This window comes from Moschus berezovskii, chromosome 14 (assembly GCF_049115385.1).
Source record: "Moschus berezovskii isolate FMDL1 chromosome 14, NW_MosBer_1.0, whole genome shotgun sequence".
Classification (NCBI taxonomy): domain Eukaryota; kingdom Metazoa; phylum Chordata; class Mammalia; order Artiodactyla; family Moschidae; genus Moschus; species Moschus berezovskii.
Genome location: NC_142473.1, coordinates 74,920,309 through 74,940,752, shown reverse-complemented (window position 1 = coordinate 74,940,752; position 20,444 = coordinate 74,920,309). Strand labels below are relative to the sequence as shown.

Below are 20,444 nucleotides of genomic sequence, written 5' to 3'. Positions count from 1 at the left end.
CTCGTGTTCAGCTTTCAGTGAAAGCAACAGCATTGTGTAATTGATATTTCAGGATGCTAATGGTGATTTGATTTCTATGTCTTCCCCTCTGTAGCTCTAACTCCTGGCTTTCAGGATGGGAACAGCCAGGCTTTGGGAGAGAGAGAAAAAAAAAAAAGATAACTTCTCCCACACACCCCTCAGTTTCTCTGCTTATTACTAACCTCATAGCGCGGGGGTGGCTCTGAAACGCGGCTGTTCCGGCTCTGCCCTCCAGGTGGCAGCAGTGCCACACAGCAGAGGCTCCAATCCCCGCGTCCCCGACTTCAAGTGTTAATGCAATTGACCAATCAGTGCTAAGATGATGGGAGGTAATTGGGTAATTGTATTTTACTGATCACAAGCAGAGAAAGGGAAAGGAAAAAGGGAGAGAAAGCGGGGCAGGGGAGGGAAGGGGACCGCAGTCCAGGGGAGATTTGGGGAGCGGGGAAGCCAACCTTCGGGACGTGGCCCTGGCTTAGAGAAAGCAGCTGCCGCCCGCCCTGGGAGCGCATTTAATATCGGAGGGGAAAGCGGGGAGACAGGAGCGGGCGGGGGAGGCAGAGAGTTGCAGCCGAGGTGGATGGAAGGGGAGCGGGGTGTATGCCGCGCTGGGAGCCGCGAGCCGGGGCGATGGCGCTAAGGACCGCGCGGAGCAGCTGCGCTCCCGGGAACGCATCTCTTGGCAGAGGACTAGCCGGCGTCGGGAAGGTCTGCAAGAAGAGGGACCAACTTGTGGCTCCAAAATGTACCCGACGCAGCTGGAAATGAGATCAGAGCTGCAGTTTCATTCGAGAAGGAGAGGAGCCAGCGACTAGGGATTTTTTTTTTTAACCTCCTTCGTTCCATTTTCTATCCTCTTTCCTTATTATTTTTTTTTTTTTTACTTGCCTCACACCCCCTTGGAGCCCCTCGCTTCGCCCTCCTTATTTGAAATAAAAGACCAGTTTGAACTTCTTTCGTCGCGGCGCCCCTGGATTCGCAGCCCGCTGATGGATGAGAAGGGGACCCGGTGGCTGGCAGGGGCCACCGGCGAGGGACCGCGGCACGCGTCTCCCCCGTGATCCCGGCCCTGATCGTGGAGTTCGGCTACACCTGGAGGATCTGGACCGGGTGCCGGGGTGGGGGCGGGGACAGAGGAAGCGCAAGCCACCCGAGCCTTTAAAAAAGAAAAGAAGACGAAGTAGCTGGGGGAAGGAATGGGTTTCTTCTTGACAGCTGACGGAGCCTTGAAATTTTCCTCCACTACCTCCGCCCCCACCCCCGCCCCCGCCCCCCGCACTCCATTTAACGTGAGATTATGAAATTGCAGAGGCGGTGGAGGGAAGGAGACAGGATATAACAGAGAGTTTGGAGGGAGAGGGGAAGGTGGCTGGCCGGGTGGCTGAAATCAAAAATCCAATTGCGCACTGGGTTGTGATGAGAAATCTAATCAGATCTTTGGAGAAGGGACCGGCCGGAAGGGTGGCGAGTGAGGGGAGTTGAGCCCCAAATTCTTCTTCGCGGTGGGGGCTGGGGAGAGGAATCGGCAATGTAAAAGGAGACTTTTTTTTTTTTTGGTGGCGGTGGCGGTTGGGTGCGTTGCAAAAATGAAGGATGCGGGACGCAGCTATCTCTTGGAACCGAACGCAGTGGATAAACTGATTGTGCAAGAGAGAAGGAAGAATGAAGCTTTTTCTTGTGAGACCTGGATCTTAACACACATGTGTATATGTGCACACAGGGAGCATTGAAAAATGAAATAAACCAGTGTCAGACCCGCGGGGGTTGATGTATTCTGACATAAACAAATAACCATAAAAACAGCGACCCCCCCCCCCAAAGGATGATTGGAAATGGAGAACCGTGGATCCACAAAGAAAAGTATGTGCTTTTTTTTTTTTTCTATAAAGGAGAAAGTAAGCCAAGGAGATATTTTTGGAATGAAAAGTTTCGGGCTTTTTTAGGAAAGTAAAGACTTGATATGGTGGTGTTTTCTTTTTGAATTTCCCACAAGAAGAGAGGGAATTAATAATACATCTGCAAAGAAATTTCGGAGAAGAAAAGTTGACCGCGACAGAATGTGAGGCATTGATTGGGGGAGAAGCCAGCAGAGGACAGTTGGATTTGTGCCTATGTTGACTAAAATTGATGGATAATTGCAGTTGGATTTTTCTTCATCAACCTCCTTTCTCCCCCCTACCCCCACTTTTTTTCTTTTTGGTGTCAAGATCATGCGTTTTTCCGCTTGTTCTTAACCACCTGGATATCCATCTGGATGTTGCTGTGATCAGTCTGAAATACAGTGAGTGAACCTTTTTTTTCTTATTTACTGGTGAAGAAAATGGCCATGAATTTACCATCCCTGATCCCTTGATCCCTTCACCCCATGAGTGTGGTTTCTAAAGACCTGGCTGTGGGAGGCCAGAAAATAGGGAGAAGGTGGCCCACACATTTGCTCCACTGGGCTGTGCTCACTGATAAGCTGGTTTGCTACAATGATGCAGGTTGTCTGCAACCCGGGGCAAACAGCCTTTGCAAATGTTCATCAGAAAAAAAAAAAAAAATCCCCAGGAAAGCCGCTGCAGTGTGGGGTGCCTTGTGCTGTGTGATTGACACTCAAGAATGCGTTTAAGTTGCCTCGCAGCCCCAGAGTTAGATTCACAGATGTTTAGCCATTGGAAATCGAAGGGACCCAATTTAAATTTCATTATCCAGCCTGACATCGCAGATCAACGGAATGTATTAACACAAAAATATGATAATAAACCCAGCAGATGAAGGATGGCTTCTGGCCGGTGGGTGGGTGGGTAGAGGGAGCGGGAGAAGGATGGGGGAGGAAGTGAGGGAGAGCCTGGCTGGCTGCACGTCTCTTGCTCACACAAGCTGGAAGGTACCTAGATGCTCCCCAGTGCTGGGAATGAGAGGACCACCCCCTTCAACCCCACCCCCTTCTAACCACTTCTGTGAGTAACAGAGAGGCTGTCCCTGAAGGTGCCTGGGGACAGTCAGTTGCCTTCATTTTGCCAGAAACCTTCCCCAAAAGATCAGGGCAGGGCTCTTTTTAAGAAAGAACCAGAAATCTTGTGTCCTGTGGCAACTTAGATAAAGGTCTGAGGGTTGAGCATCACTGCTTCTCCTCTGCCAGCTTTGTCTTGGGGGAAAGAGGCCACCAAAGGAAATTTTTTAAAAAGGTTGAAAATGCTTAGAGAGCCTGAGGGTCTGGAAGATCTCCCTTTTCATCTCTTCCATCCCCCATCGCTGCTAGGGTCAGAGAGCTGGCTTTTCTTTAGTTTTATTTTATAACAGAACTCTGCCTGTCAGTCTTCTAGTATTTCTCTCCAGGGCCTTCTCTCGGAATCATAGACTCATATAACTTTAGAACCAGAAGACTCCCCAGAGATCTCATGCCAATAAAAAAGGAAACTGAGGCCTGGAAAAGCCATAACTCTTTGGTGAATGGCCAGATCATAGGAGACAGGTGACTCCCACAATAGCTGATGAAAGTCAGTTTAGGATCCAAACTGGACAGGAACCGGTCATACTTGGAAGGAATGACTTCTCCCCAAAGCTGCCATGTTTATCTAGAAGGGTCAAGGAAGGTACTTATCCTGAGAGCTTGCAGTAAACTCCTGACTTTCCAGACGTCAAGGGTAGTCCATCTCTAGCATTCATATCTTTTCTTAAGTCTTTTTTTTTATAGTTAATAGAAGAACTCAGATAACCCTACCCTTAATACTGTTTGAAAATAAAAAAATGACCCACGTTTCTGGCATATCCTAAAGGAGATGAAAGGCAGCCGTCTTCTGGGTCCTTTTTGGTGCTGGGCACATTTATTCCAGTGAGTGGTGGTCCCTGGAGAGTCATTAAAGAACTGTGGAGTTAGATTTATATGAGAGAATGATAATAGAAACCAGAAACTCCCTGCTAAAAGCCTCTGAGTCTGTTCTTTCACTCATATCATCTATTCTTATCCTTTTCATTACCCCTAACTAAACTAGCCTACAGCTGAGCACTTCTCTAATTTATTTTTCTGGGCACATGTTTCCAGCTGGGACACAGCTCAGGCACTACATTTACTGATCTATGAAAATAATATTACAGGACTGTGTTTGTCCCCCCACACCCCACTCCCCGAGATCCCTGTAGGTTTCTGCATATCTTAGTCCTTGCAGATCTTTTTTGCATGTTTATTTTGTTTTTATGTGACCACTGTTAAGTCATCAGTGGTGGTATTAGATTGACACCAGTTATGTCAAATTCCTACTCAATTGCAACTTAGCACAACTGATAAAAAAGAAAAAAGAAGAAAAAAAAAAGTGTACTCTGAGGATTTTTGTTGTGTAGCTCAGCTCTGGGATTCACATGGGAAACCCAGCCATGCAATCAGCTTGGCTCTGCCAATCAGGAAAGGGGATTTTTCTATCTTCCTTTCTTTATTTCTTCCTTTCTGTCATTTTGTCTTTCTTTCTTTCCTCCCTCCCTGCCTTCTTTCTTTTTTTCTCTCCTTCTTTCTTGACATCAAAATATCCTCATTGCTCCTCTGATTCAACATGCATCCCTCTCCTTCACATTGTCACCCCGTCTCCACAGTTACACCCACATGCGGACTTTACTGAGGAAGAGGGGGAAGGGGATGGGGGATAGGGAGAGAAAATATGAACGTGTTTAAAATCGTGGGCTGAAATGTGTCCTCCCACCCACCTCCGCTTGAAGCTGTTCTTCAAATCTGGAGATGATGGAACATCTAAGGATGTCATCCTTTTTCAGGCTGGTGAATCACATCACCAGTACAACATTTCAGGACATGCATTGCCCAGACTGGGGTTTAGTTCCTTTGGTTTGGCAATCATGTATTTTAGGCAACTTGCTCGTGGACTGATGAAAGAGCTGTGGCCAACTGTAGATCTGGAAATTTAGTTCATGAGCTTCTTTCAGGACTGAAGTTGGTACCCTCTGAGTGACGTTTGTGAGCAGGGTAACTGTATAGTGGGATTTGTTGGAGACCACAGGCCCAGAAAGCTGCCAAGGTTTGCAGGGTTTCAAGTTACCTTTTCAAATGTCTTCCTCCTCTAATTTAACAGCTATGAGCTTCAGGCAATATCTTTAATTTCCCTGGCCTTCAGTGTTCTCAACTGTGGGATGGGAATAATATTAACAAATTGGACTTCAACAAATTAGAGTGGTCCTGTGAATTTAAAGTAATGGTATGCAAAGCACCAGCCTCATAGGCTCTCTAAGGAGAGCTGTTTGTTATGGCTGTTCTTGGATTAATTTGGATTAACTTCCTGGGAATGAATACAGCCTGGCCAAGCACTTTACAAGTTCTGATGGCTACACTTAAGAACCAGCAAATGTGCAACTTACCCTACAGTAGTTGCCAGATTCTTCTTTTGAGGTCTTATGAGGAGAGAATTTTTGTGATATATCATTTTAGATTATGAAATATTGCTTCAAGCTGGAAATTGAAAATCAAGATTTTCTTAGAAAAATAATTCTCAGCAAAAGTAATACTTAAATGAGATTTTAGGGGAAAATATTGCTATTCTCGTGTTCTGTGTTCCTTTGGTCTAAAAGCTGAAGAAGATAGTTATATATTAATGGTATAATTTTGGCTACATATTACATTATCTGGATGTGGAATGCACAAAGTAAAGGCAGATTTCTTCATAATCATATGATTAAATTAGATGGTTTAAAATTACATTACTAATATTAAGATACCCAAGTCCACAATTTGGTTTTACGGTCTTCCTAGCTATAATGAATCAGCTATGTTAGTTATATATCTTCATTTTGTGAAAGGCTAAAGACTCACTAGACTCTATGGGGTCAAGACTTCATGTGGACATACGTGTCGTATTGTTTGCACGTGCAAATCTTCCAACACCGACTTGCCAGTAGTTTTCTGAGACAGTCAGTCACAGACACAGTTTATAATTTCATTCTCTACATCAGCAGCCAAGAGTTCTGTCCATTTCCTCAATATGCTTCTGGAAACCTGTTCTCCCTCTGAGGGAAAAAGAATCCTACTGTTTTAATTATTAGTATTCTTGATGTCTCAGCTGCGGATAAGACAGTCAGGCTGAGGAGTTGCCCGTTGGATGTTTGTACTGCTTCTTTTCAATTAGGAAAGCAATTTGAATTCTATGTTAGCTTTGGGAAAGCATCCCAAAGTTAACTATTTTCACTGATCTTAAAAAGAGATGGAAATCATTTGTGAACGGTCTCACCATTTTGTTAATTTTACTTTTTGGTGTGCTTCTTAAGGGTGACTGAGAAATTTGGTAAACTCAAACTCCAGCATCCTGATTTGAATACTCAGGTTTCCATTGGGTCTCCTGTGTTATGTGAACCATTAACCTCTCTGAGCCTGTTTGCTTATTTGTAAAAGAGAGGTAAAAACAACAACCTTGTGGGGCTGACAGATATGAAGATGGGATCAGACTGTCATACGTCATGTACAATGTGTTCAATAAATGCACATTTAAATTGAGAATCTCTGATTTCAGTTTAGGTAGCACACAGTTTGCAAAAAACAGATAGGCTCTTGTTTGAGGGAAGCTGTTCATATAAATTCTTATTGATATAGATAAAAAATGAGAAATTTATAGACAAGTTTAGAGTAACACAAATAGATTTAACTGCTTTTGGTAAGGTCCTAGACATTTAAAACATATTTGGAAGTGCTTTAGTGAATGCCATTTCTTTAAGAAAGATTACAGCATACTTTATGAATTGTGGAAAATGTACTGTCTATGTAAATTTTAGATTGTCAAGTATTTTATGATATAGGCATACAAAATAATAATTTATAAACAGTGTGTTAGAAGATGCTTCCAAGGGATCAAAAGTCTATTGCATGTGTCTTCAAAATGATTTCTCTGGAGAAATGTAAATTTGGCAGTTGAAACTTGATTGGGCAGGTCTTGTGGCAGAAACAGTGTGCTTGTAACACTCTCTGAGGGTAAGGATTTTATCTGTTCTTTGGTGTGTCCTTAGCACCTCAGAAGAGTGTCTGACAACTGGTGTGCCTGCAGTAGATATTCCTTGAATGTCTAATTGAACTTAATTAAGAGAATCACCTCCAAAGAACTCAAATGCAGGTGTATATACATAAGAAGCCTGGTCTTTAGGAATTTGTGGAAGCTTAATGAGAAACGTCAGTGAGCGCAATGGCTCTGTGTTTATGTGTGTTGTCATGCCTGCACATTCACACAGAGGTTTTAAGCACCCTTTGAGTGGTTTCTTTCTGTTGGAAAAGCTGAGATCTGAAAGCTCTGTGATACAGTGTATTTTTCTTAATCTTAGTGCTGTCAATAATGGACTATAACAGTTGACAAAATCACCTCATCTCTCTTAGGTTGGAGTATATTCTTTCCTGTTAAATAATGGTTAAAAACTAAGGCTCTCTCACTCACTAAGACTTTAGGATTTTGAATTCATAACTGACTACCAAGAAATTCAAGATTCCTAGGAGTTGAAAACATATAAAATCTCTGATCCCAGCTTGTGAGTTGTCAAAACGTGGAGAATAGCAATGTATTCTGTGAGAAAGGCAGAATTAATGTCACAATGACAGATATGTAGAGTAAAAAGTTAAAGAAAATATCTAGAGGATGTGAAGGGGAAATAGAATAAATCTGGAGAAGGCAAACATTGGCTCTCAAATATTTTTTGCTCCTTGTTAGCTGGAAGATCCTAAGTAGGAAAGTTAACCTTGCTATGTCTCAATTTTGCTCAACTATAAAAATGGAGATCATTTTTCTGGCAGTTATTTTGGGAGCATTAATTAAGATGTCTAAATGTTTGGCACATGATTAGTACACAATAAATGCTAGCTCACTTTCTTTCTTCTCATTGAATTCGTTGGTTATTTTCCACAGAAATGGGAACATTTAACTGAAAGTCTGTGAGTGTTTTGCTTTACATTTACTGAGTATGTAAATGAGGATCTTTTACAATTTTGCTCTCAAAGTGGATAATGTTATTTTTGATAATGTTTTCCAATGTCAGATTCATAGTGAAGTTTATAAATAAGGAACAACTTATGTAAGATTAACAAACTTATTTCAACTTAGGCATAAGCGGATAACAGCTTTTAATGCTGTGGGTGCTTTCAACACTTATGAGGCTATGGGTATAATTTTATAATTATGATAGTAATTACCATTTATTGAGCACTTGATATGTACCAGGCACTATGGTGATAATATAACTTATATTTTTCTCCAAAGTTCTCACTTAGGGAACTGAAATGTAAAGAAGATAAGTAATTGGTCTAAGGTTATCCAACAACTGACAGAGCTGGAGGTCGGACCTCCATTGTTCAGGACTTTAGAAACAGGATCAGAGTCAGTAAATGCAAACATGTTGCCTTGGTAACAAATAAGCATGGCAGCTCACTGTCCTCTATCCTAATACTCAAACTGAATATCTTAATTAGGACTCAGATATCTGTAGCTTTCCTGTTTGCTGAAACAAAGGTTGTAATCAGATGTGAGATTATGAATACCTTGCATCTATCTTTTGGTCAGTCTGTTTTTAATAGCCAAGTATGCCCCTACCTGAGAAAGAGATAACTTCTAAGAAAGACTTGGGGAAAAATATGTCCTAACTCACTCAACGCAACTACTAGACAGAAAGACTTTGTTGCAAAATGCTATGAGATCGTCTGGAAATTCACGATCGTATGAAGAATAAGGTCAGTGCTAGTAATAAGTTTGCAGCTCTGTTATGGTGTCCTACAAACCTGGTGGACGCCTGTTTGTGGGCAGCATCCCCCCATGACCTGATGTCAGTCCTTGGATGTTTGATCTCTGTAGCACCTAGTACCACTGGTGCCACTGGCTCTCTGAAACGCTTCCTGTGGGGTTGATCTGCCGTCTGCTGTCACCTCCGTTATTCATTTCACTTTATCCTCCTCCTGTCCTCCTGCCCTCTCCTGAAATGTGGAAAGCCTCTTCTGTGAATCAGTTCTATTCCCAGTCTCTGCATCGCTGAGGTGTCTGCTGGGCTTGTTTGGAGAGATGATGCTCAAATCTTTGGCCTAAACCACCTTGTGTAATCTGACAAGTCCTAAATCTCCAGGGCCAGCAAGATCTCCCTTTCTTACCTGGTCTTCTGTAGGCCTCACAAACCTAATACACTTACTGTACTTGATTACTGTCTCTCCAGAAGCCTATATATTTTCAGTTTCATACCAATATCTCTTTAACCACTAATCAAATTATTCATCCATTTGCTCACTGTCTCAAACTTAGCCTTTCTATCCCTCAGTCCAGGGTTTATTGTTTCTTTCCTTGATACCTTCCTAACTAATCTTTCTGATGCTTACTTTTCTTCAGTGTGCTCCATCATTCGTATTTCCTTCAGAGGGACCTTACTAAGAAATCAAGCTGAGCATTCCCTCCTCTATATTCTATGAATATAGAATAAAATTCAGATTCTTCTCCTAATGATACACACTCTGACCAGCCTGTTTGTTCATCTCGTCTGTCTGCCATAGCAGAGGTGCATGCGTGTATGCCCTGTCACGTCCGACTCTTTATGACCCCGTGGACTGTAGCTTGCTAGGCTCCTCTGTCCATGGAATTATCCAGGAATGAATATTGGAATGGGTTGCCATTTCCTACTCCAGGGCATCTTCCTGACCCAGGGATCAAACCTACATATCCTGCATCGCCTGCATTTGCAGATGGATTCTTTACCACTGTACCACCCTGTCTCCCTGCCATACTGAATGTTTTATTTCTCTGGAGATATCCCAGGCTAGTTTTTGGCTCCAACTTTGTGAAAGCTACTCCATTTGCCTAGGATCTACTCTTCCCAGGTCAAATTTCAGTGCCGGTTACTTCCTCTGGGAAAATCTTTCCCAGATCTCCTAGACCCAAGGAATCCTCTTGTGTCTGTTACACCAGCACCTTGTTCATAGAGCTGCGATAGCTCTGATCACTCTTATGTCAATATCTACTTGGCTGAAACCTACTAGATTGTGACTTCTTTTAGGAAAAGAACCTCATGTTACTTGCTTGTCCTCTCCCACATCTAGTTAATTCAGTGCACAGGAGTATTCAAATGTATTTTAGTGGAGCATCCAAGGGGTGGGCTGATCTAACACATCCTTTGGGTGAAGAGCTTCCTTGAATTCAGTCTATGGTACAGGCCATTATTTTCCCAATATTTTTCCCACTAAGATCAACTTTTTATTCTTTTTCCTCTAGGGATCCATGTTTCAAAATTTAACGTTGCCCAATAATTGCATTGCAACTTGTTCCTCCATTTTCCTAATTACAAGCATATACCTGCCCATCCCCATTCTTGTAATGTGCAGATTGAACATTGTGACCTTGAGTTGATATAAACTAAGCCAAAAGATGTTTTGCAAAAGACCTTTCACCATTATAGGAGTACATGCATGATTTCTAAATGGCTTTTTGAAATGTTGATAAGCGTTGTCTTTGAGGCTTCCAGTCTTTAAAATAGTTCTGGAAATATATGTCGGTGCTAATCTTATGCTCTAATTTAGAGCTGCTAATAGGCTCAGTGCAGGTTTGGCAATGCATACTTCTTAATGGTATTGTTCGCAAAGAAGATTGTTCCCAAAAGTGAAGGTGTGACTTGGAGCTGGGCATTGCAGGAGCTGCCCAGTTGTATGAAGGGGACCTTCTTAGTCAGCAATGACTACTGGAAAGAATCATGACTTTTAATTTTAGGTCGTGCCCAAATAAGGGCTTATGTAATGGGAGAATTAAAAAAGATATTCTCCTTACTAAAAGTGTCTGGATTAAAACTTTGGCAAGCTGCAGTCACTTTTTGCAACATGCTAATACCTGGCTTAGGTATATATTCACAGGAGATGCTCTGGTTTCATGCTTTAGAAGGATTCTTCCTCCTTTCTTTCATAAGAAACAGCAGAAGACACTGAAGTTAAATGAAAGTGCTAAATGGTAAGACCCATTTAATTACAGTTTAATCTTATTCTTCAACCTTTGACTATAAATGTCTTGAATATGTTGAATTGGAACATACGCTTTTCTTTCAGTATATTTTCCATGTTTTTCTTCTAGTTTTAGATGTTTTCTTCCCAGTTTAGGGGCTGCTATTATTATCTCTCATAATACTAATAGTAATCACTAATAATAGCCATAGTAAATGAGAGAGCAAGCTCAGCATTGGCTCCATTAATAACAGCAAATGCAAACTTGCTTCTGCCAAAGTGTAAATCTCTGAGACAACCCTGTTTGCTTGGGAAGGGTCTATGCGTTTTACTCCATCAATTTTCACCAAGTCAGTGGAGGGAATATAAGAGAATCTAGCCATTCCATTATATATATATATATATATATATATTTGTTGATAAGATAGGTATCAGGGACGGTGGTTAAGTTTCATAGATTAAAAAAGAGTACTTATTTTTTTTTCTCTAAGGATGATTACTATTGTTCTCTAATTATTAAAATCATCCGTAATTGTAGATGTGGTCCTGCCTAGAACAAGTCATTTGATTTATTTGAAATGTTTTAATAAATATCCTATGGTCCATATAGTTTTGTGTTGTTTTTTTCTGAGCCTAAGAATCATAGTATTAAGGAAGTCATTCTCAAGACAATAGCTTGGTTTCCTTTAACCATTGACTTGATAATGATGTTGGAAAGTTCACTAACTAAAAGTTTCATTTTTTAAGGTGCATGACATTTGAAAATGTAAAAATTGTGCTTCTCTAGGGTGGTTTAAGGTTGAATGTGAGCCGATCTCAGAATGTGCTGTTTTTACAACCTTGGGGGAAGGAGGGAGAGAAAGGGGGGAGGAAGACAGAGAGAGAGGGGTCGCTCTGTTCTGAGCCTGGCTTCAGTGCCATTGAAACCTGGGCAGAGAGCAGGCTGAGTGCAGTCAGTGGATCTCTAGAGAGAAGCAGGTCCCTGGACAGGGACCAGAGCCTGGGTGTGGTGAATGAATTCAAATGCATTATGGGGAGTGACTGGGGGGACTGTGATTTCTTCTAACTGAAAAGGCAGAAAGTCAGGAGCCATGCTAAAAGAGTTAACGTCCACACAGTGCTGTTCTGGAAGGCAAGAATGGAACTAGGAAGGCTTTCTCTGTATTGTTTGAACGTTGCCATGGCAATCGTATCCAGCAGAAGTTACATGTTTTTCAGTTCCCCAAAGCAGCAAACAGGGTTTCCTTCTCCTTCTCATCCTCCCCTTATCCTTCCCTACCTCCCTGAATGCTTAGCCCTTATCTTTCCATCCTTATTTCCCTTTGTCTGTCTTTTCATTTTTTTCTCGCCTTCTCAACTCTTTCCTTATTAGCCACAAAAATATTCCAAGTCCAGGAGCCACTTTTATGCAGAAAGTAAGTCAGACATAGAGCTTCCTCTCTGGCTTTCTGTATTCCCACTTGTGTTTACCTAGTAAAGACCTAATTGGATGGAAGCTGTGGTTGGAAGCAGGGTTGGGGCTTTCCCTCATTGGTAGGACACAAAACATATTATAAGGGTTGGTGTTGTGGCGAAGTGTTAATCGGATCGCTGCAGGCAAGCGCAGAGCAGCAGTCTCTGACAATTAGAAAGAACAATGACTTTCCTTTGACAGAGCCCACTACCTTAACTGGAGAAGGATTAGCATGCGTTGCAGGTCTCAGGAAGGTTCCTGCAGACCCTGAGAGAGAGCTCTGCCTTGCAAATGCCTCCTATCTCTTTCAAGGAAGGCTGCTGCCTCTCCTTGAGCTGATTTTTACAGCCAAAGAAAGAGACATGAGGGGACAGTGAGAGATCTGGTTTCATGGGTGATGGGGGACCCGTTGCAGACCTGGGCCGGAGGATATATTGTGGGGACGTTCAGAAGAAATCTTTGCCTGCTGAATGCACGTGGCCAGTGAATTGTGAAATGGGTCTCATTAGAGCCTTTCATATCCTGGCATGTGCCAAAGTGCTTTGCCGGCACCGCGCCATCACTTCAGGTCCAACCCTGCTGCTGTTGGCTGCAGCCAAGAAGGGACAGAGGCTCTGTCTGTATTAAAGCTTCCAGTCTCATCATTCTGTGTCTACTGTTCATTGTAGGACGGCCCTGGGCCTTTCATTGTGGGCCGGGATGAGGCCCAACACACCTAGGTGTTTGCAGAGAGGACACGTGAAAGGTTTCGAGCATCACAGATAGGTTGGAGGCAGCCAGTGGCTTCTGACACCCAGAGGTCCCCTCTCTTTTCCCTACAGCTGGCATCAAAGTTGTCTCTAGACTTCCCGGCACATATGCCCAGATACTCACCTGAAAGAGATGATGGGTATTTCAGGGCTAAATGAGTCATTAGCATTGTTGTTGTTTAATTGCTAAGCTGTGTCTGACTCTTTGTGACCCCATGGACTGTAGCCTACCAGGCTCCTCTGTCCATGGAATTTCCCAGGCAAGAATATTGGAGTGGGTTGCGATTTCCTTCTCCAGAGGATCTTCCCATCTTATCAACTCAGAGGTGGAACCTGTTTCTCCTGCTTAGCAGGCAGATTCTTTACCACTGTGCCACCAGGGAAGCCCTGAGTCATCAGAGACTTTGTATCGTTAAATAAAGAGGGACTTTTTGCTTTGGGGGGAGATTCATACACTAGAAATTTTAGAATCAAATTACATCTCCCAAGGCCTACCCCATTTGTTCTTGTTGTTCGGTCACTAAAAGTCGTGTCTGACTCGTTGTGACTGATGGACTACAGCATGTCAGGCTCCTCTGTCCCTCACCATCTCCCGGATTTTGCTCAGATTCAGGTCCAGAGTCGGTGGTGCTATCTAACCATTTCGTCCTCTGTTGCCCCCTTGTCCTTTTGCCTTCAATCTTTCCCAGCATCAGGGTCTTTTTTAAGGCTCGGCTCTTCTTATCAAGTGGCCAAGGTATCGGAACTTCAGCTTAAGCATCAGACCTTCCAATGAGCATTCTTATTCAGTAGCCCCATTGGTAGTAGCTGCCAAATGCTGAATGCTATATGCCAGGTACTGTGCATGTCTCTTATTTAGACTGGCCAATGATTCTGTAAGATGGTTAATTTGACAGCATAGACACAGGAGCCAGATTGACTGGAGTCCTGTCCCTGCTTAGATCTGTGGCTTTGGCCAATTTACTTACCCCTTTGAACTTCACATTCTCATGTGCAGCATTAGAATAAATATAGTACAGAGTTGTAGTGAGTTATAATTGAAATAATGCACGTGACGCTTTTAGCAGGATGCTTGCATGTAGAGAACACTCAAACTATTATTTGTAAAAATGTAAGAGGTGTTTTCATACAACAGTATTATGAAATAATCACTAGGCATGTGCCTCCAGGCAGAACAAAATTAAAAATAGTTAAGGGCAGATTGCTTAATGAAAAAAAGGAAAAATAATATTGGAAGATGAATTTATGAATTTGGAATTGTAAATTCCTGATATATTTGGTATAACTCTACAGTTTGAAAGAAGAATAGATAGGATCATTGAAATAGATTTTTGTTGCATTCATTCTAGATCAAAAGTTTAAATTCAACTATGTTAGAATTTTCTTGTGAACTGATGTCTTGTATCAGCTGTGATGTCTTACATTGGAAAAAGCTAAAAGATCTAACTAGATTAAGCAAAAATAGAGACTTTACTGACATATGCAGTTGAAAAGCCCTCCAGTGCATGGAGTTTAGTTATGATTTGATCCAGATGTTAACAATGTCATGGGAATTCTTGCTCTATTTTTTCTGCAATTCTCTTGGCTTAGTATTCTTACATGGGCTATTTTCATCCTAAGGCTATTGGGTTTGTCCTCCCTCATCCTTCCACCAAAAAAAGAAAAAAAGATTCACACTCTTATCCCATTATTCCCAGAAAGCTTCCTGAGATCTAAGCTGACTAGACTAATTTAGAACATATGCTCACTCATGGACCAATCACGGCCTTGAAGGGAATGGAATTGAGGGTCAGATATATCCCTAGATGGAATTTAGGGGCTCTTGAGAGACAAGAGGAATTTGCAGCTGGAAAGATAATCACAAAGTTGGTGATGGACAGGGAGGCCTGGCGTGTTGTGATTCATGGGGTCGCAAAGAGTCCAACACGACTGAGCGACTGAACTGAACTGAATGGTTGCGAGCAGGAAGGATGGGTTATTTTGTTTCACATTGTAACTTGCTACAAGGATTAATTTTGTTTCTACTTCTCTGTAATGCTATGTTGTATAGGTATTGAGGTTTTAATAACCATCTAAGGAGTTCTGTTCTTCCAGCAATCATCTGGCTGTAGCTATCAATTTCTCAGAGCAACAACTTCATCTGCATTCATGCTATTTTTGCATTGCTCCTCTCATCTCTTAGGAACAAGTCCTTGCTTTTGAAAGGTAATTTACAGGCTTTTTTGGAAGTAAGGAAACAAAAGCAAAAACAAAAGAATCCTCTTCACTTTATTGGTAGGGGTTTTAAATCATTTCAAACACCCACGCTCCTGGTCAATTGCACCAGCCATGGGTGTGCTTCTATCCAGCTTTGATTTCACTGAATTTGCCACAGCAAAGATCTCAGCAGTCGCGCCATCCATTCCTAAATTCTCCATTCTGCCCACCCAGGGATGGTGACTCAGGTAATATGACATGGTATCCTTTGCTTCTTAATGGGTGAGGTAGAGGAAATAAGTGTCTGGGCTTTGAATACAAATATTTGTTGAGAAGTCCTGTTCAAGGCAGGGGACTGCTCAGAAGTTTCTATGACTGGGAACAATCTCTTTCGTAGTCTTTACACTCTGTAGCTATATTAATGCATAATGTAGGCACCATATTCATACTCATGCAGTGACATGCTTCTGTCTTGCACTGATTCTGAGACTCAAACCATGTTCATATGCTTCTCATAAAAGATGCAGAGAAAATTACTGGTGGAAGAGGCTGTGCCGGGAAAGTTAAAAGAAAGGTGGGCATTTTTGATTACCTGTTATATGGTAGAAATTATAGTAGTTTATTTTACATATTTTATCTCACAGCCTTACAAAATTTCAATAATAAAAACAATAGTATGATAAACCAATAATTTGTTGTTGCTGTTCAGTCGCTCAGTTGTGTCCAGTTCTTTGCAACCCCATGGACTGAAGCAAGCCAGGCTTCCCTGTCCTTCACCATCTTCCGACGCTTGCTCAGACTCATGTCCATTGAGTCGGTGATGCCATCCAACCATCTCATCCTCTGTCATCCCGTTCTCCTCCTACCTTCAGTCTTTCTCAGCATCAGGGTCTTTTCTAATGAGTCAACACTTCGTATCAGGAGGCCAAAGTATTGGAGCTTCAGCTTCAGCCCTTCCAATGAATATTCAGGATTGATTTCCTTTAGGATTGACTGGTTTGATCTCCTTGAAGTCCAAGGGACTCTCAAGAGTCTTCTCCAACACCACAGTTCTAAAGCATCCAATGGTTAAAAGGAAACCAATAATAGGGAACATTTACTGAGTAATTACTATGTGTAGGTGCTATTCCATATGCTTTAGCTTTGTAACACTATTGAATCCCCAAGCAAATAAGTGCACCTTTTTTAGTATGAAGAATGGAAAGTTTGGATAGGCTTAATGACTTCCTCAAATCACAGAACTAATAAATAGCAGTTCTCTTTTGAACTTCAGGTCAACCCTGCAGTTTTTGTGCTTTGCTGTGCTGCCTCTTACAGGAGATTACTTAACTAAAAACAAAAACAAAATCGTAAATTTGTTTTTTTTTTTAAGTTTCAAGAAATTGAAATCCCAAAGTAAGTCTTTCCTTTAACTTCCTTTGCTTTTTATTTGTTCTGCCTTCCCCTCCCTTTCTTTTCTTAGCTAGTCTCCATTTTGACAATCCATTATAGTATTTTTCAGCCTCTAGTTTCAGCCTCTAGTTTAACCCACACTCCAGTACTCTTGCCTAGAAAATCCCATGGATGGAGGAGCCTGGTAGGCTGCAGTCCGTGGGGTCGCTAAGGGTCAGACACGACTGAGCGACTTCAGTTTCACTTTTCACTTTCACACATTGGAAAAGGAAATGGCAACCCACTCCAGTGTTCTTGCCTGGAGAATCCCAGGGACGGGGGACCCTGGTGGGCTTCTGTCTATGGGGTCACACAGAGTTGGACACGACTGAAGTGACGCAGCAGCAGCAGTTTAACCCAGGGCAGCTGCCCCACCACAACTCTAGATGCAAAAGTAAAGCTTTACCTTCCCCATTTATTTTAAATATAACCATTCAAGATCATCACACATAAACCTGATAGGTGTTTTAGGAGGGCTTCTTGTTTGTCATATGTTGGGAAAAGTGAAGAAACCTTTTGTCTCTCAGTAGTCTCCTGGCAACTGAACTTTCAATACGTCTGCAGATATTAGTGGTTGGCAGGCCCTCTTCCTTAAGATGCAGTGATACTAATAATCACAAGCTTGGCTGCATGAGGCTGTGCCATGCATTTCTTTACTCAGCTGTAAACATCAGAAGATGTCTTCTTCCATAGATAGAAAAGGAACACTTGGCCCTTTCCTCAGTGGTTCCTAAGACTCTTTACTCTTCCCCACGAGGATGGTACGTGGGAGAGGCAGAAGGGGACATAGCTCTGAGACACTGTTTTTGCTGTCGTTCCCAAGAAGCTACCCAACAGAATTGCTATTCTCAGCTCATCTGGGCATCAGGCCAGATCGGAGGCAATGCCCCAAATCACTTTTCTTACTCCTTCAGCATACCTCCCTTTCTTTCGCTTATGAGACAAACCCTGCAGGAACAGGGAAAGCAGACACAACACTCTGTCATGGCAGGAGATATGGATACAAATGCTTGCTCACTTGCACCTGTATACACACATACAGATGCACACACGTGATCCCCAGAGCCTTACCTCCGTGTCCCAAATTCCCACCTGCCTTCTGAAGGACCTTCTAGAGACATGTGTCATTTATTTTTCTCTAGGGCTCAAGATAAAAAGAGAAAGAACTCCGTACATGGTAATAGACTGTGGATTCCAGGCATGGTTTGACAGCTGAGAAATATTCTCCTGATTGCCTCCCATGTATTTGACCCAATATCTTCTGTTCAAAGAATATGAAGTGATTTTAATATCAATTGTGGCTTCTTATCCCCCACTCTAAGGCCTTTTAAAAAACAAATGGAAGAGGCTTGGGCTAATCACTGTTTTATAATATCTGAACCACTGCTTCCTGTCCCTTGGGGCTGGCAAGACAGAGTAGGTTCTTATTTTACACTCTATGTAGAATATGCCCCTTTCCTAACCTAACTCAGGCTTTTAGCACTTATCAGGCCAAGATAACTATAATCATGTCCTGATTTATCCTTCTCAGTCCTGTCTATCTTTATCACCAGTTGTTTATCTTCCAAAGGCACTGCTTCTATGCGATTCTCCTGCTAGTAAAGCCTCACTTATGAAATAAGTACTGGACCCTGAAAACTGGCATTCTGCCAGAGGGCCTCTATTTCTCAACTCTTCCTCTTCTTTCAATTTCAGTTTGTGTCTTGGCTATGGTGTTCAGGTCAGTTCAGTTCAGTCGCTCAGTCATGTCTGACTCTTTGCCACTCCATGGACTGCAGCATGCCAGGCTTCCCTGTCTATCACCAACTTCTGGAGCTTGCTCAAACTCATGTCCATCAAGTCATTGATACCATCCAACCATTCAATCCTCTGTTGTCCCCTTCTCCTCCTGTCTTCAATCTTTCCCAGCATCAGGGTCTTTTCCAATGAGTCAGTTCTTCACATTAGGTGGTCAAAATATTCGAGCTTCAACTTCAGCATCAATCCTTCCAATGAATATTCAGTACTGATTTCCCTTAGAACTGACTGGTTGGATCTCCTTAAATCCAAGGGACTCTCAAGAGTCCTCCAACACCACAGTTCAAAAGCATCAGCTTTCTTTATGGCCCAACTCTCAAATCCATATATGACTACTAGAAAAAACATGGTCTTGACTAGATGGCCCTTTGTTGGAAAAGTAATGTCTCTGCTTTGTAATATCCTGTCTAGGTTGGTTGGTCATAGCTTTTTTCCGAGGAGTAAGAATCTTTTAATTTCATGACTGCAGTCACCATCTGCAGTGATTTTGGAGCCCAAGAAAATAAAGTATGTCGCTGTTTCCATTGTTTCCCCATCCATTTGCCATGAAGTTATGGGACTGGATGCAATGATCTTCATTTTTTGAATGTTTTTTGAATGTTGAGTTTTAATCCAGGATTTTCACTCTCCTCTTTAGTTTCTCTTTGCTTTCTGCCATAAGGGTGGTGTCATCTGCATATCTGAGATTATTAGTATTTCTCCCGGTAATCTTGATTTCAGCTTGACCTTCATCCAGCCCGGTGTTTTGCATGATGAACTCTGCATATAAGTTAAATAAGCAGGGTGACAATATACAGCCTTGTTGTACTCCTGTCCCAATTTGGAACCAGTCCATTGTTCTATGTCCAGTTCTAACTGTTGCTTCTTGACCTGCATACAGATTTCTCAAGAGGCAGGTAAGGTGGTCTAGTATTCCCATCTGTTTAAGAATTTTCCACACTTCGATGTGATCCACACAGTCAAAAGTTTTGGCACAGTCAGTAAAGCAGAAATAGATGTTTTTCTAGAACTCTCTTGCTTTTTCTATGATCCAGGGGATGCTGGCAATTTGGTCTCTGGTCCTTCTGGCTAGGGTGTATTGTTTTAATTTCCTATATCCTGCTCTGTATGGGTAATCATTTTATGTACCTTCTATCTGTTTTCTCACCTAGACTGAATGCTCTCTGAGGTCAGTCCTTTGGCTGTCACTTCTGTGTCTTCACCTCAAGCCTTACCTATAAGACATGCTCAGTATATGCTTTGCCATTGGGAAAAAAAAATTTTTTTTTTCCTTTATAAGCTTCTAATTGCTGATCTAATAAGATTTTACAGAGCAGTACTTTGTTTTTAATTAGATTTTCATTAATTTTCTTAATAAAGAGCCTCATAGATTCTACTTGGGGACAGGCAACCTTTTCTGTTAGAGGACCCCATCTGACAGTGTTTCTTTGACACAAGAGGAATTCTCTTTTGCTGAGTTTTCTGCAGGGTACACTTAGAGAGCAGTTGTTTGAAGAGCAGCAGATCAGAGCTTCAGGTTTCCTGTGGTTGTTTGCTTAGCAAGGATGTGAAGGTACCAAGTCAAAGCAATGGTACCTCTGTGGGAAGAGACAGGCATGTTTTCCGCAGAGGTCTACTAGCTTCCAATTTTCTGTAGTGTTCACACGATGATGGATTTCCCAGGCTTGACCAAGGTCCACGTTTAGGATGTCATTTTTTTCCAACTTCCTGTGCTATGAAAGTTACAAGGAACATAACAAAGAAGTTTGACCATTTTACATCTCCTGGCCATATTTCCATATTATTCTTATACATGGCATTGATTCCTGAGAATCCACAAAATGGCTCGGTGTGATGCTGAATTGCAAGAACAAACGTGGAAGAGAAGCTGAATATAGTGAGT

At 42.1% G+C, this 20,444-nt stretch overlaps 1 protein-coding gene across 1 annotated transcript in view; it reads left to right on the top strand.

Moving 5' to 3' along the window:
• The first annotated feature begins 1,289 nt into the window (after positions 1 to 1,289).
• LRRC4C (leucine rich repeat containing 4C) overlaps positions 1,290 to 20,444 on the top strand; it is a 197,900-nt gene continuing 178,745 nt past the window's right edge. Inside the window, exon 1 of the mRNA XM_055423859.2 lies at positions 1,290 to 2,302. The gene's annotated coding sequence lies outside the window, so the exon portion shown is untranslated. The remainder of the gene's footprint in view (positions 2,303 to 20,444) is intronic.